We start from the raw sequence: 17862 nt of genomic DNA, 5'->3' as shown, positions 1-17862 counted from the left end.
CTGGCAATAAATCGCTGCGAGTTATCTTTATGGATCCGTGGAGTCGTATTTACTCGAAACAGCGGCCCACGAGAGGAGATCGTTGCCATGACGCGATTGGTCGCGTAACAGTGCCCGCGGACGTCCTCGGGATCCTTGAGCTTTCCGAAAGATGAGAATAATTGGGTTGGAAGCATTTGATTGACAATGAAATCCTGCGCACATGCTACGATGTTGTGTCGTGTTTTAACGCTCGTCATGCGTGGTACAAACGAAAAACGAAGATCCCCGGCTCCTGCCCTTTATTCTCGATCGATCAGACCCTGGCAATATGAGTAGATCATGCGAATAATTTGAAAATGATAGTAACACAGAGTGATGTGAAAGTAACTAAAATCCGAAGACTTGAAAGAAAATATTATTAAAATAACAAAAGAAGAAAAATTATTTGCAGTTGATTTATGCTTTTTCTAGTAACTATTGCAATGTATAGAATCTGTATGTAGAGGCGTAGACTTCATAGAAGTTACTAGGAGAAAAAGAGAAAACAAAGTTTTTATTAAGTTTCAATTCCTTATCTTACAATTATTTCAGGAACTATTGAAACATATATACACATACATATATAATTTGTATATAGGCGATAAAATTGTATTCAACACAATAAAAATTGTATTGCCTAAATATAATTTAAAAAATACAAATTTTATTTGTATGTTCAGTTCGAAAAACAGAAACTAAAGTCGGAATTAAATTTTATCAAACAGTATGATCCTTTCGATGAAAAAATTCTAATTCCTAACCTCACAAATTCCAATTTTACCATATCAGACGACGAATCCTACCATTCCACATCACGTGGTAACAAAATACAGGGAAAATACGGTGTTTCCAATCGGAAAAAAGCTACGATACGTACCGTACGGTTCGATACTCTGGATCTCGGGAAGATCGGCCGTCGATTGCACTCGAAAACTCAACAACGGATTCAAAACAACGCCAATCACGTTGCAAGCTTCACCGGTCTTCCGATCCGTAGGTTCCAATAACGCAACGTTTGTTTGCCATTGATTCCCAAGGCTAAAGCGTCTTTCGAATACAACCTATTTCAAATCGATCCAACTTCCGAAATGCCACTGTTTCCAGGTTAGATAAAGTTAAATCAGTCGAATCGCAGAAAATTGCTGCGATATCTTCGAATTATATCCAATCTTAGAAGTGTTGTTCTTCTCTTCCTAAATGCCAATTGGTGAATTCAATCGAACTCGATTTACTCTTTGTAATCGATAAACGATGTAAGCGCCACGAGTGATGATTTTCGGTAAGTGAAAAATGTGTTAATATAAAATTAACGCTTGTTCGATTTATTATAAATTATAGATTCCTCATATTGATCACATTATGTAAAATTTCCCTCATATTAATTGCAAGAGAAAAGCATGAAATTATAAATCATTCTACAAATTATGTTTAAGAGTGCAAATATTAATTCTAATATTGATGTATGTAATGAAAGAAGTTATGAACTTTCGAAATTCAATAAATAAATAACTAGATAAATAAACTGACACTTATGATTTTAACTGTAATAATTTGCAATAATTTTAGAAATTAAAGTGAATTATTCCATATATCACTTACAGCATTTATACTTTACTCGTCAATAGTTTCAACATAATTAAGTCTAGTATCGAGTATGGTATTTACAATAGCTTTCTTCTTCAAGACTTACATGATTTGCCATTTAAACTCTTCAATTACGTGGAATCGAGTCGCTTGGTAGCAGCTAATTTCCTTTGTTTTCACACGGAAATAGGTTTATATGATATCTGCGGCGTCAGCTTATCCACGTATCCTGTCTGCCATAATTATATAGTCGAGCTTGATATACTGTGACGTCACAAGCGTTTATCGATTACCTATCGACCATTATATCGACCATCTTAAACAACCTACTATTATGACTGATTTAATTTACAGGTTGCAGTCGAAAGAATTCTACAAACAGTAAAATACTGCTCACAAAAATAAGTCGCGAGTTAAAAGTTACTAGCATTAATAAATTTTGTTTCCGTAAAAGTAGTCAGTTTGATAATGAATCAAAAACTCACAAATGAATTTTACTAATTATATAATACATAAATTTTAATTTGACATGTCTTGTTCGACATAAATTTGTGATTTTTTGCGAAATATATAGAAGCCTATAACCTGTAATTATCACTTGTCAATTCACCGATACTATTAATTAATAATTAATTGTAGGAGAAGATACAGATAATCAAGTTAAACGAACAGTTGAAACAATAGAAAGAAATTTTTAAGAAAGTCGAATTCGATCATTCAGTCTGCACTAAAGTTTGAGGTTAAGAAGAACATTCACCCAGAACGAGAATAAACGACCATGGCCAGTTGGACTTGTGTTTTGAAAAAAACTCTATTTCTGTGCATCGTCACTGAATTTCAAACAAAAGAGGAACAACTACAAAGTTTCCTGAAACATTTTTCCCTCCGCGCTATAGATATCGTTTAATCGCATTTTACACGTCTGCAAAAGCCGGGATGCTTGTCGATACTATCGATATTACGACATTTGATGGAGGCGATTTTTCTCAAAAACGAATCTGTGCTCGAACGTTTCCTTTAAATATTTTATGAACAACTATAAGACGTATCGAATGAAGCTTCGTATCTGGGGACGAGAATTCGAGCAGAATAGCGTTCAGTTCACTCAAGGGGAAGATTATTTTTCTTCTCTTAGCGTTGCACCAGTGCCAGATCCTGGCTCGTTCTCTCACCGTCCTTTGTTTCTCTAGCCTAGCTGTCACTAGGGATTGCTCTTGATATCGATAGAACTCGTTGTCTAGTGTCGTCTTAAAATTACTCCTATGGTAACTTTTCGTACACTTTCATTTCCACCGTGTTTTTTTTTATACCATCTTTTAAAAGCAATTCACGATATATTTTTTCAAAACAAGGAAAAACTCTTCTTTAATGATATCTTAGAAATAAATAATGTTTTTATATCAGTATTTTAAAGACGTTCTTTCTATAACTATTTTTGTTAAAAGGTTAGATAGATTTCACAGACCGACTAAAGAAATTTTGACTTTTTGATTTTCATGTCACTTATTTACAATTAATGGCTAAAGTGGTTAGAAAGATAAAACTTTTTAAGTTCAAGAATAGGTTAAGTATGATCAACCGAAAGTATATCTAATATTGTGATAATGGGTATCTTTGAAGGGTTTACTGTGGTACAAAAAAAAAGAGATATAATTTCACAACCAAATAGAATAAAATTTTTAAATTATTCGTCATGTTCTTTTCATATGATATACAAAAATTATATGAGATGTAAATTATACGAATTATGTATATGAATTCTATGAATTTCATGAGAAACTGTTCACTTGGAAATGTGTCGTAATTCATTTGTTTTTAGTTACAGTTTAAAATGAATATAAAAGCTGGCCCTGAGCAAAGTATCAACAACGTTCGAGCGCTTTTGGATTCTTTCACACGGATAAAATTCAGATGAAATTGGAACAAACCAAACTCACACTGTCAAGGAGCATCGATGTTTGCGTGCTTGTTGAAAATACGTCGCATCAAAGGGCTAATTAACCACATGGAATTTAATTTTTCGTGAGCAGCGCCATTGGAGTATTGTACAAGAAACGAACTCGTTAACAGGATGCACGAATTACTGGTTAAAATATCTGTAGATACCATACAATTTTACGCACGAACGAGCTTTAATTTTGCAAAACTTCAAAAATCCTGCTTTTTTATAATTCAATTTTCGAATTTAAATTCGAGAAAAAAAATCGATGATATTTGCCTAAAAGAAAAGTTACGTTACATGTAAATTTAGAAAAAAAAATGGAATTATTTGTAGTTAAGAAAATAGATTTATTTTTAGTTACAATAGAATTCAGTGACTGAGAAAAAATTCAATAAACAAGCCATTGACAAAGAAGCACTGTAATGAGATATGAATATCGAAATTATATTGGTACAATTTGAAGATGTATATAGAAATTTCAAGATATTTGTTATAGACATGCACTTCATAGAAATGGTCAAAATATGTGAACAGTCAATTATTAATTATATTAGTAAACAACAATATACAGTTGAGCCGTCTTTAACATGAACCATATGATTAAAATGTTATTTTTAATTAAATATATATTTGAAATAAATATTTTCTAACTTTTATATACATCTTCAGATTTACTTCAAATGTTACCATTGTAATTATGACGCTTGTGCTTCGTTACAGCACCAATGAAATGTCAAAATCTTTTGTATAATATATGAAAGTTTTCTATGGTAGTGTTCAAACACTTTCATATGTCATTATATTGAATTGTAACATAAATTCATTCTGTTTCTGTGTATGTAATGTATTGGATACATATGTTGTAACAAATGTAAAAACAAAATGAATTTGAATGAATGAAAATATTATTTTTGTACATATGATACATACAAGTGTCGTAAGAAATATAAAAACAGGACGAATTTATATTACAAGCCAATATTTCTTTCTTTCAGGCATATTGTTTGCTATGAGGGCTTCCGATGGTTCAAAGATGGACCAACACAGAAAGTTTCGAGGCATGACAATTGAATTAAAGCGTATAGATAAGACGGGTCGAAAGAGAACCACAAAATCTGCAAGTGAAATGAAGGACACTGAATAAAATCAGGACGGAACAGTTCGTGCGGACCGGAAGTCGCAAGGGCATCCGCACCAGCAGAAAATTGGATCGCCAACGTCCACGAAAACCACCGAGAATTTTCATGGACTCGATTCGTTTTGGGATTGAAATTGTGATTCTGGAATTACAGGCTCTTTGAATGTATCACAACCTCGACTTCTTGTGGAATGTAAAATCGAAGAAATGTTCGAGAATTTCGCGCTATACTTGACATGAATACGAAGGTTATTACTCATAAGAGAAGATTAACGAAACTTGGTAGCGTATCAAATTTCTTAACGCATAAACTGGGTCGTCTCGCCTTTTTAACTTTCGTTAATGCAAATATCGAGATGTATCTTTAATGCGAAAGGAACTTCCAGAATGATGTCATAAGAAGATCGTGAATTCCTGCATAAATTAAATAATCGAGTCCAAAATATCAGCAATCTAGCAAATGTGATTTTACAACAAGATAAGGTGGTAAGCAGATTGAGAATCCCCGTACAAATATAATCGAGTGTAAAATATCAGCTATCTAGTTAGTCAATTGAGAAATCAATATTACCAATGCCAATCAATAATTAACGAAAATTCCTATATTTGTAAATATATTTCCAAAAATGGAATCTAATTAGAGGATTATTTATCTACTAACTAATTATGACACGTATCATACTTTCGATATTTTATATATTCCTTCATATTATATGTATTTTTGCCCCATCATATTTCCTGCAAATGTATATGTATGTATAATATTATATATACAAAATCTTTACTAATAATTTCTTATAAATTAATATTCAGTATCTTACAAAAGAGTAATTTATCTTCATTTCAGCATATTCTCCAGGCGAAAAGTTACTCAAACTCAATATCTCAAGGCTGGCTGAACGAGTAGAAGTTTTGTTAATCCACCATTAAGCGAGTAAATCGAGAACGCGACAAAGTGCGTCTATTATACGACGGATAGTGAGGAAGCGACAAATGAGAAGACAGGGAATCTCAAAGGTGAGTCGAACGGCCTAAAACCATCCATTCCATACAATTTTCATGAATACTCCGTCATTCTCGTGGGTTTTGTTCGCGAACAACTGGCAAAGGAAGCATCGGGGTAAGGAGAATCGATGATACCCTCCCCTGCAGGAGCGACTTATCCGATTTGTCTGGAAGTAACCGGAGGTGAGAGCAAGAATCGCCTAGAGAATTGACGAAGCTACGATTCCCCAAGAAAACTTTTCCTTTGTGACAAACGCATCGCTCAGAAACATTTTTTATTACACAATTACAAACATTATTTCATAAAATCCTCATTGGAATTTACAATCATTTATTAGCATAAGCAGATAGTTCTGCTTATGATAAATAAATTTAGAGTGGCTACAAAAAGTATTTGTACATCATAGTATTTATTATAATACTTATGTACTGATTAATTAAGCCCAAGTATATAGAGTTTCCTATCATTTTGCAGTGACTACACATAATTAAAGAAGACACTATGAAAATGAAAAATATAAAACCTGACAAAAAAAAACCGCTTTATTAGAAAATAAAAGGTATGTACAAATACTTCTTGGAGCCATATGATATAATTTCATATGGAACTGTATGAACATAAGATTCCTTTTTTGAGATATTGAATACCAATTATGCGCATCTGATTTATGTGAAATTGATAGGTTTATAAGAAGTGGAGCTAGCCAATTTTGTTTCTGAAAGGCTCAAGTGACCGTTGGATTTTCAGATTTTTCTGTAAACGTATATTTTGTGGATTAATTACATTTCAAAACGATTTAACGATTCGAATGAGGATGTGAAAGAATCTATTGACCTGGCTGTTTCTTTATTTTCAACTTATATCCCTAGGTCTATGCTATTTTAGAGTGGCACGTGAAGAAAGCGAGTAGTAATATTGGAAGCAACGAAATCGGGCAACGAGTCCGATTCGCAAGAATTCTAATAGCGTTCGAAGGTCGACCGAAAGCGGAAAAGTAGTTCGCCTAACGATCGATGGCGAGCTTTCCCGATAAAAAGACAACGAACGGACGATCCGTCGTTTACTCACACAAGATGGTTGCTATTGTCTTTCATGGATCATCAATTGTTTATTTTTTAACGATCATCAAGAATACCAAGGTATTTTTGAATCTCTAATGCCTCGAGGATTACGACTTTCATTCAGCAAATCTTAATCGGCATATGCAGAATATAATTCTAAAATCCTGTTTAGTAAATCATGCTTAATGAATAATCGAATATTTTCCAGGCTTCTAACATGTTCTAACGGAGATCCAAATTATTCAATTCTTAACTCAAGGAATCTAATCTCCAGGAGAGTATCAGGAAAATCCTAAATTTCGTAAATAAGTCTCAAACATCGTTGACCAGAGAACCTTTCAAACTAAATTATTCGCAAGTATTCATTATTTATATGTAACACCGAGATTCTCGAGCAAACGGAGCAACAGAAATCTGACAACATCCTGGATATCTTAAGATAATAAACACAGTATACCGTAGGAAAAACCGGAGTATTCCCGGAAGTCTCGAAACAAACTATCAAGAGTCGAGACAACGATTTTCCATTTTCCGATCGGTATTTCCCTGAGTCGTCACCGACACGGGGACCGAACCGGAGGCGACACTTCCGGGAGATCAGCTTGTCACTGGGAGGAGTGCCAGTACGAGCTTGAAGGGATGAGAGAAAAGACGAAGAAGGAGGGCAAAGACCGTGTCGAGAAGGAGGTCACCCGGATTTCGAGCGGTCTTCTCTCTACTCACCAGAAAGCGAACCGTATCTCAAGGTAGCCCATCATTTTTCGTGGGAGGAGTTTTTGGCACGGCTGCCACCCCTTTTCCCTCCCGAGTTCCACCGAGTAATCGATCGATCCGCCAAGACTATGCTTTTACCACCTTCCCGATAGACGCCATCAAGAAAAACGCGCGATTACTCCGATCGTTTTTCGCTTCTCTAGAAACCTTCCAGCTCGCTGATCTCTGCGTAGCTTTCAACGATATTATTCCACTACCAAAACTGTATTCCAGATTGGTCGAAGCCAGAAATGGTAATATGAATTTGCATTTGATAGTCGAATACAGTATGTGAATTTCTTATTCAGGTACAATTTTAAAGCGACTACATATGTAGTCTACAGTGACGATGAAAAGAAAGTTTGAAGTGTGAAATAGAAGAGACGCTGTGATTTTACGAAACTGAATTATGATTGACGAGAAAATTGAACGTATAATATAATTGTTCGTTCTGAATAAGACGAGTTTTTGGTACAAAGAAATGTTCAATAGAAATTTTTCTTACACTCTTATGCACAAGTACCACTGTTAAGCTTTCGCCTGTTCGCCGTATAAGATACCACAAAACATATTTATAATACAGTGGCTACAAAGAGTACTTGCATGTATTCTTATTTTCTAACAAAGTGTTTTTTTTTATCAGACTCCGTATTTCATTTGCATAGTATTAAATTTTTATAATCATATGAAAGTATTATTAAATAGAACTAAATATACTTGGACTTAATCAATCGATATATAGATGCTATAATAAATACACTGCGATACAAGCGCATTTGTAACCATTGTATATATGTAAGTAGCTGTGACGCGAATGTTTGAGGTTAACCACTGAAATTACTTCCCAAAGAGGTTCCCCAGACTTTAACTCGAGAACCTTCCTCGTTAGTAATTTGAAGAGCTAGAAAGCATTACGCCAGTCTTATCTTCGAGTTCATCGACCTCGTCGCTTTTAATCTCTTTTGACAATGAGTGTAAAGGTACTCTGTCCTATAGAAAATTATACCACCTGCCATTCTCCTATAAAATTAACTATTCTCATCAAACAATCTTCCATGAGAAACTCTGTTCTCGTACACCCCAAGAACTCTTGCTAATCTTCCAATTTCTTAATCATACACGATCTCCTCATCAACCTAACCTCAAATTGCTACCCTATCGATTCTTCGTTCCAGCAGGTTACAATGGTATAAAAAAAAACCATCCAACCTAATTGAATTCGCACCCTATGAGTACAATGTGAAGAGCAATTAAAGGGACGACAAAGTGGACAGGGAGGCTCTCTGAAAATGTTCACCTTCCTCAAAGAAATCGCACTGAAAGCGCAGAGAGGCCAAAAGACAAACGGAAGAGAGCCAGATGGCTGGCTGAACGTTGTAAAAGCTCGAGCAAAGGAATTGCTTTGACTTCGATCACGTTAGCCATGGACTAGCCATTTCCAGTACAACGTTCGAGAAGGACCGTGAAAGTTTTCGCCGAAATAGGAGAGATGTTCGACGCGTTCGAAGAAAGCAGGCGTTTCGTTTCAAAGGCGTCGCACGTCGATCGATCGACCTTCCTACCTTCCTTGAAACAGGAACGCGTTTTCGGGCTCACCTTGCACCTGCGAGAAGGCAAAGGGCAAGGGAGATTGATAGATCGATAGATGGGTGGGGATAGGGTGGAGAATTGGGATAGAAATGGTGGTAATGAATGGAAATATTTCAGAATATTTCTGAACAGAGATATAAGGTGAAGACTATTGATATTAATGCGTCAGTTGCGTTTGGCTAATTATAGTAATTATTTCAACAATGTTAGTGATGCTAGTGGTGCATGTTCGCTGTTGCATGTTAAATATTCATTAGATTTCTATTAAGAAAAAAAGAGAAGAAACTCTGGTGCGGCGTATAGATACAGTAGCAGATGAAAGAAAGTTTAAAGCTGTTAAATAATTTATTTGTGTATACGCACGTATTGATAACTTTTATATTTGATATTTTCCACTATGTTGCTGGCAGTCACATAGGTTATATGTATAGGGTATATATATATATATATATTTATTCACTACTCTTGACAAGTGCAATACTGTGTTTTAAAATTATCATATGTTTTTGTACCCGTACTTATACCTATTTAAACTTTCTCTTGCTCGCTATATATAGAGTAAGCTATAAATTCTCCTGCATTACGGTAGCAAGTTTGTTACTAAAACGAATGATGTATTTAGAAGTAAATGTTACAAGATGCGAGTTATAACCTGTAACTTGTCAATTCTCTAATATTATCAATTGGTAAATTTCTGTGCAATAGGATCCTAGTTTCATTATTTATCGTTCGAATCCCCTAAATCAGAGTCGATAAGTAAAACTCGATGCAAAAACGCTTCTGATAAAAAGAAACGTATCTTTCCTCGAGAAGGATGTAATCTCGGTAGCAGCGTAAGTATTAACCGAATCGTTATTTAATCAGAAACCTTTTCCAGAAATAAAATCAAGACTTGCCAAAACGAATTATGTATTTTTAATAGAAATATAAACGATACACTGGAGGAACTGAGACACTCGGCTTAAACGAGTTACCGACAGAGTTAGTAAAGAGCGACCGAGTAATTGGAGGCACTTTGGTCAGCGACTTAACTTATTTCCCTCATTTAACGGATCGAAAGTACACAGACGAAAAGACGCATATACGAGTCAACTAAACAGAAGAGAAGAAACCACGTAAAGGTAGAAATACAGGAGATAAATTGTAAAAGAATAATTAAAAAACCGATTCCGATATCTGAGGAAACGAATACTTCCAAACAGGAAAAAACCAGTGAAACCCAGCATCGATATCTAAAACGCATCGAGGGAGGATCGTGTTTCTATTGTCAATCGGTCTTTCGTCCAATCGAACGATCACCGACAGGTGTTTTACATGAAAGCGTCTATAAAAAGCGAGAGAAAAAAAGGGGGAAAGGGGAAGAGGCGAAACACAGAGGAAAAAGAGAAACAGCAGGTTGGCATGATACATGTACGTCGTACACGCGTACGTATATCGTATATAGGATCGAAAAGTTCGCAGCCCCTTGGTAAATTCGTAACGCGGAATGACGTCAGTGGTGAGCGCGCGCAAATGCCCCTGTTTCGCAATCCGCAAACGTCGTTTTCCGCGATTCGTGCCACGGGGGCACCGCTCGTAAAGCCATTTCGGCGATCTCGCGACATAAATTATAAAATCGACCGACGCCAGATCGTCTGTGCAATGGCCGGCATGTAGGACGACGCGGAGAAATCCGTTCGAGAATCGAGACATCGGATACTGCCTTCGTTTCCCCTACCACTTGCCCCACCACCGCGTTACATTCTAGGTCCATCGGACTGCGATTTATTTCGACTCGATTGATAATGGACTCTGGAACGTTGCTCGGTCGAGAACTCGCGAAAATAATTTACTACATTTTCCTTCTTAGTGGGGATCCTCCGGTTGATCGAGATAATCGTCGATGAAAGTACGTTAAATAGAATGGAACACTGGCAATTGTAGATAATCTTTGGAGATTAAGCGGAGGATGTGGTAGATCGGAGTCTGATATTGTTGAAAGATAAAGCAGTTTCCTTTGGTAAGGAGTGCACCACTTTCTCTGCTTCTTTTAATAGCAGAATCGTTTGAGTAGTTAGAACGAATAATTTAAATAACGACTTTTCAGGGAAATTTTATAAATTCACAAGGGTGCGTCTCTGCAGATTTTCCCGATTTCTGGTAGATATATGGATGAAGACTTTTCCCTTGTATTATGCACTATCTTGCACGTATTTCGTATTTATATTCGTTTGGAATTCTTTGACTACGAGTTTTGCGCTTGTACGTTATAGTATTTCCGCCACTTTGCTGTAGTTCTAGACGTTATAACGGTAATTTGCAATTACAGAGTTTGAAGAAACGAGTAGAAAGATCATCTAAATATTGGAGACACGGTGTGATATATTCAAAAGAACTTCAGATTATACTTGGTCGTAATTGAAGTAGATTCCCCTTTATCGGAAGAAGCGACGGTCCTTTTCGATCTTTTTCTGCAATATAATTTCAAACAAAGCAAATTTCATTTATTTTTTTATTCGCTGGCAAAGGCAAATTACGATTTCCCAGGTAAGTTTGATATCGCTAGTTCCAATTTCTCGTAATGTCAGAGCAAAAAATGGGAAAAATTGTCCACGATAACAAGAGTGGAATGAAATAAAGTTAAAGGATCCACGCTCCAAAAGCGAGCAGGATCGAGTAATTAATGCTGGGAATGAGAGAAGAGAGACAGTAGTGTAGCGAATAAGTTGGATACCACTAGACTGCGGATTTTTATGGATTTACGTGAAATTTGAAGCTGTAAAAATGTAAAAAAACGTACGTAATAAGCAACTGTATATAAAATATTCAAAGTACAATTCTCCTCGCAATATTTAATAGAAAAAGCAATTTTCAATCTAGGTTCCATTTGTTTGATTACGTCCATAAAATTATTTAGTAGTATGAGTATCAAATAGCGCTAACAGATATCACTAATTCCTATTTCTTGTAATTTCAGAACAAAAAATGGAAGAAATTATCCACGATGATAAGGATGGAAAGACGCAGCGTTAAACGATCCACGCTGCAGGGGTAAGCAGGATCAAGAAACTGATGCTGGGGACAAAAAGAGAGAAACAGAAGGAGAATCGAGAGAAAGGCGGATGAACTCGTAGCGTGGAAGATCGTAGAGGCTTTGAACGGTTGAAAGGAAAGGCTAAACTCTCGGAAGAAGGATGAAGAATAGCATAAAGAGCAGGGTGAAAAAGCCAGCGCATAGATCGGTCATATGGAACGTGCGAAATAGTATTCGGGCCATGAGGTAACAGGGAACGTATACGGTTTTCAATTTCCCACGAGAGGTCAAGCAAATTCATAACCCAATCTATCCGCAAACCGAGAGGAACAGCGGGACGCCGATGAGTTCGATGATGCAACGCGATCTCCGCCCTGTGTTTATTATTTTTGATCGATACTTTTTCACTCTGATTGCGATTACTAACGATCCAGCCAAATACAGCATCCAGGAAAGCAGAGAAAAGAAGACATACCGAATTATATTTTATGAACAGAATCATCTACTGCGAGGCTTGTTTGAAAACAAAGAAGAAGAATATCTGGAAATTATAATTGGAATTTCAAGATGAGGGTTCTGATCTAAGACTGAGCGTTGAACGTAGGAAGAAGAATGCAGAAAAGATATATTCAATATTTTAAGAAGAATCTGCTAATCTTAGATTTAATCTTGCATGAGAAAAAGAATACACGAATTATGTTATGGTATTCTAAAATGAAAGTGCTGATCTAAATCGAAAGATGCGAAGAGAAAGATCGTCAAAATAAAAGAAGAATCCTTTAAACCAAACAATTTTAAGGAGAAGACCCTGATGCGGAACTAACCTAATATTAGAAAGGACAATCAGACGATATATCACAATACTTTGCCAATATTCTGACATAATCCAATCCGTATCAGAAGAAAGCTACGTAAATCATATTAGGTTATTTCAAAAAAGGAATTCTCCAAAAATCCTTTGACTCAAACCCAGCCCTGCTTACAATGTGATTTAGAGAGTCCAGAGTTTGTATTATTCTTATGACGTTATTGTATCTCAAGAAGAATCCAGTGGCTGCTAGCTGGTTCCAGTAATAATCTCATCGCTCGTCCCTTGTCGCCACTTTACATAATTGGATGAACGATCTCTGTGCCACCGTAAGAAGATAAACTCTCTGCCTCGCTTAACGTTATTCACGATGCGGTGTTACGAATAAACAAGAAGAATTCCAAACGGGGAGATGCGTTTCTTCGTCAAAAAAGCTTCGACAGAGAATGGATCGAAGAATAGTATAGAGACGTCTAACGTCAAAGAGACGTGCAATGTTAACAGAGTATGTTAACTTTCAGGTAATTAGGTAAAACTGTCAGATAGAATTATTTAAACAAAGGATATGCAAAGCCATGTAAAACGTAAATGAAGATGTAACCGGAAACCATCCAAAGCTGAAAGGCACTGGATCAGGAATAAATAATAATAGTACAGAGAACTACATCCGTCCGTAAGTATCTGGATACTGACGTATTTCCGGATTTCACATAAACTTCTATGAATCCTTTGATTTCTTCTATGAGTTTATTACGTTGCCCTACAGTCCTGATGTTGCTCTTGGACAGTGTAAGCAATATTTATTAACAACTAATATCAGCTTTTGGAAGATGTGGAAAATACCGATTAAGAAACATATTGATAAACTTATTACAAATATTGGTAAACGAAAAGGTACGCCGCTTTGCTCTCCTGTTTATCAATCTCAAGTGGTTAATTCCCAGCCAAAGATATAGAAACACCGGACTCTACAAGAAATAAACGTATTAAATAGACCGCACGGTGAAAAGCAAACAGATGGCAGGCAAGATCATGCGAAACCTCTGTTTTATCATCTAATAAACAGCGTAATAAATAACATCGACATTGCAAGACGACGCGATAAATCTATAAAAGAAACTCAGGTAAGATATTCATGCGGAAGTCTGCGCTAAATATTCGAAGATGGTTAGGGGCGGAAGTATATGTAAAATACAAATTCCAGACGAAACGAGCGTCTTCGTTGGAAAAGCTGTGACAGACGATACGTCAAAGAATAGTATAGACGACTGTGCTGGACTAGAAGATAAAAGAAGATACTGTCCCGTATCGGAAACGCACGAGAACATCGTTATCGGGTTGGCGAATCTGACGACCTGTGAACCTGGCAGAAATCCAGAACCCGCGTCACTGCACCGGTGCGGTGAAAGAAAGCCCGCGACAAGGGCGATAATCATCGTAAACGTTGTCGAAATTGTCCTCTTTTGTCGACGAAACCTCGAATGAATCGAGAAGCAAAGCTCGACGCTTCTCTGACGTCAAGGAACTACAGTGGTTTTCAACGTTCGAATACGTAACGTGTCATACGAGCAGTAATTTTCGAAGAACGAGCAATTCGTTAATTAACGAGTCGTTCAGCCAATTTACACGCACGTACGAATTTTCCAATGAGAGAACAACGATTCGTGTGGGTAGACAGATATCAGAGGTTGCGAGGTTGATCACGTTGATTCCGTACGCAGGCTGTGCACCCTGGCGAGTACGCATTGTCCCGTAGCACGTCCTGCTCGTAGATCGATCCAGTCTTTGGTACACGAACGACGAGGCTTCGTAGAGAGCAATGTGTTTAACACGTTGACCAGCACGCGAATTTTATATATTTCGTCCTGAGGGCCACGACATTTTGAAATATGCTACACCGTAACGTTCAGTTTGTTGTAAAATATTATACAGTATTTGCGCACACTTTGCCGAGTGTTGCTGAGTCATTCACATCGTCGAAGATCTTTTCGTCCATGAAATTTATCATGTTGTAGACGTTGTGTAAGTAAGCACCGGTGACCATCGCGACAGTCAACGTGCTAATGGGATTCTGCTATTGAGGTGAACAAATTGACGATAACACGGGGTTGAAATTTGGTGTAAGCTGATCTTTGGAGAATTCCGAATTTTATAGATTGCATGCTTGAAACTGAAAACGACGAGCCACGGTGAAACTCGGCTAAAGGTATTTCGATATTAAGATACTTATAGAGGAACCGAAATTCGACCGAGTCTGATCATTGGAAAATCCTAATTTTCTAGATTCTATGCTTGAAATTGTGTAATGGCAACCCTTTCTTGTCTGGGGATTTTTGAGATGAATTCGAAGATCCGGAATGAAAGAGGAATTCGTGAAATCGACGGGAATTTCGAGCCTCCTTGACCCTCGGTGACCCAAATATTTTCGCTCCTGACAGAGGCTGATGCAGAATTGCGGCAGACCCGTGGAAACGTTCGGTCGTTACCTTTTGTCCGCATCACCTTCAAAAGGATCGTTCTATCTCGCGATAGAATGACAAATCGTCGCCGACGTGTCTTTAATTCGTCAAAAGTTTCTTACGTCCGATAGACCACAGAGGATATACTCTGTTCTATCCTTGATGAAATCGTTCTCAAACGAATAGTATGATTAAAGGAGCGAAGAATTCAAATTAATGGAAGAGGCAAACGATGGAAAGAGAGAGAGAGAGAGAGAGAGAGAGAGAGAGAGAAACCAGATTATATCATATAGAGCATAAAAGATCACTATGCAGAGGAGTCACGATTTCTGATTTCTGACAGGTAGCTGCATCCTGACCTATCCAACGAACGCTTTCCAGCAGCGTCTCCAGAGGTTAGCCCACCGATTGATCCACGCGCTCCACTTCTCTACTCCTCTACTCAACGCAACTCCGTCGTATCCACGATTCAAAAGGGACCCTACGATTGTGATAGAAACCGCCACGACTCTACCAGCGTCACCGCGTCTCTCCTGACCTTGCTCCGCAACCTTCCACACCGCTTGTTTCGTCCCTTGGTATAACTCAATCCACACGTCTCCGTTCGTCGATCAGTCGAACGTACTGGAGCGGTCCACTCGCAGGAATTCCTCTTACCAAACAACCGACGTAAATACGACTCGAGCTCTTTCATCTACCAATCAAACAATTCCAACGAAATACCTTCCGAGCCGTTCCACGAATATCGTTGCGCGGAATCAACAGCCAATACCAAAAGAAGGTATTCGTATATTGGAAAAAAGTGGAAGAGAGGAAAGGAAGAGAACCGTAAGGAGTAGACGAGTAGCGAGAAGAGGGCCTAAAGGGAGGGAAAAAGAGAAAGGGAGAGTTTGGTGGCGCACCACGCGACCGCAACGATCATTCCAAGAGCGGACATTGTGGACATCGTGTATATGGCTAAAAATGGACGAATCGAATCTGGTGTGTCGATCGTACCGATGTGAATACGTATTCCAAGCAGGTTGATCTTCTCGGAAGGCGTTATCTTCGCTGGTTAAGCAGGGTGGTTCCGTCCATCGCGTTTCTGGATCGTATCGCCCTAAGGATCGATCGTAGTCGGGTGCACACGCGCTGACCGGTTGCGGTACGCGTTCGGGAAACGCGTCCCGGACACGTTTCGCCTATAGTTCGACTAGACTGAGGATGATCGCTGTTAATCGGCTATATACAACTTCCATCCACGATTCCTCCTATGTTTCTTCTTTTCCGTAACTCTTCCACCGATTTGGATTATATTCTTGTTCTGTTCCTTTTTTTTTTTCTTCTTCTTCTTTTTATCACACGTCTGAGAAAATGCAAATTCCGGTCTCCACGCACCGCTGCTGCCCCGTCGTCCTTGTCTGATCGCGCGTACGTGTGTGGCGAGGCGCGCGCGCGCGCGCTGATCAGCGTTACTCGCACACAGGGATTCCGAGACCCAGCCGTGCGACAGGCTGACCGATTGGCGACTGAGACTCACCCTCTGTGGAGGCGCTGACTACCCCTAACTCACCCCCACTCATCGACAGCGCGCCACCAATAGCGGCCCCCACCACTCAACCTTTCCCCCACCATCGTATATCCTTCTAATCCCCGTGTCGTTCGCGCTCGCGCGTGATTTCGTCTCGCGATTCCTTCGGGTTTCCCTCTCTTTCCTGCGAAAAAGAGCTTGCTCTTTTTTTTCCTCGCCTTTTTTTCATTCGGATACATATCGTTGTAATTAATCGTTGGCTTAAAGGGAACCGGTTCGAAGGTGTTTAACTCGATAACGTGGTTAGTAAGCTTCCATCCAGTGAATGATGATTTTGGGCTTGAAATTTGAGTTCACTTTATATTTATGCATCGCTGTATATGCGTTCGGTAAAACGTACGTGTTCGATTGGTTTATGAATACGTATATAGCCCCGTTTATAAGTATTAGAATATCTATCAGTTTCATTGGAAATATGGAAATTAATCTAAAGTATCCAGGAGACGATTGATCGAGCAGAATTTTATATTCATGCAAAGTTGCGATGCAGTATACGTAGAAAGCAGAAATTTGTTCTAAATATTTGAATGAGTTATATCGTAGCATATTTGTATAATTATTTGTTCATCCATGCAGCTTTGTAATCTGAATTCTATCGAATAGGACGCTTCGAGAATCCTACTGCAAATCTCAATCTATATGGTATATAGAGAGTACATTGTGCCAAATGACAAGAAACGCAGTAATGATACTTATGAGCGGGAATGTATGTGTATAGGGCTTGTTTGGTCAACTGTGGTCGTTTTCTTGGAGAAAAAATTGCTTTTGCGTCATATAATAATATCATTACAAATTATTAATTGAGCACGGTAAAATGTTCAATCTCAAAACCAAATAAAAGGACAATTGAGATTAATTGTCCTTTGTAATTGTAATTGTAACGCGAGATTAATTGACAATATACTGAATTTTAGAAC

The 17862-nt window shown here is 37.8% G+C and overlaps 1 protein-coding gene across 10 annotated transcripts in view; it reads right to left on the bottom strand.

Annotated features, from left to right (window-relative positions):
* The window catches only part of LOC117213790 (potassium voltage-gated channel protein eag), a 153532-nt gene extending 136634 nt beyond the window's left edge, over positions 1 to 16898 (bottom strand). For 9 of the 10 annotated variants that reach the window (XM_033459453.1, XM_033459480.1, XM_033459490.1 and 6 more), the window contains exon 1: positions 16372 to 16898. The gene's annotated coding sequence lies outside the window, so the exon portion shown is untranslated. Of the gene's footprint in view, positions 1 to 898; positions 1141 to 16371 lie in introns of those variants that run through there. The other variant, XM_033459460.1, reaches the window with a different exon arrangement.
* Between the last annotated feature and the right edge of the window lie 964 nt (positions 16899 to 17862).

The sequence above is a fragment of the Bombus bifarius genome, unplaced genomic scaffold (genome assembly GCF_011952205.1).
Source record: "Bombus bifarius isolate JDL3187 unplaced genomic scaffold, Bbif_JDL3187 scf7180000007970, whole genome shotgun sequence".
Lineage (NCBI taxonomy): Eukaryota > Metazoa > Arthropoda > Insecta > Hymenoptera > Apidae > Bombus > Bombus bifarius.
The sequence above is the reverse complement of the archived record's forward strand: the minus strand, read 5'-3'. Positions and strand labels throughout refer to the sequence as shown.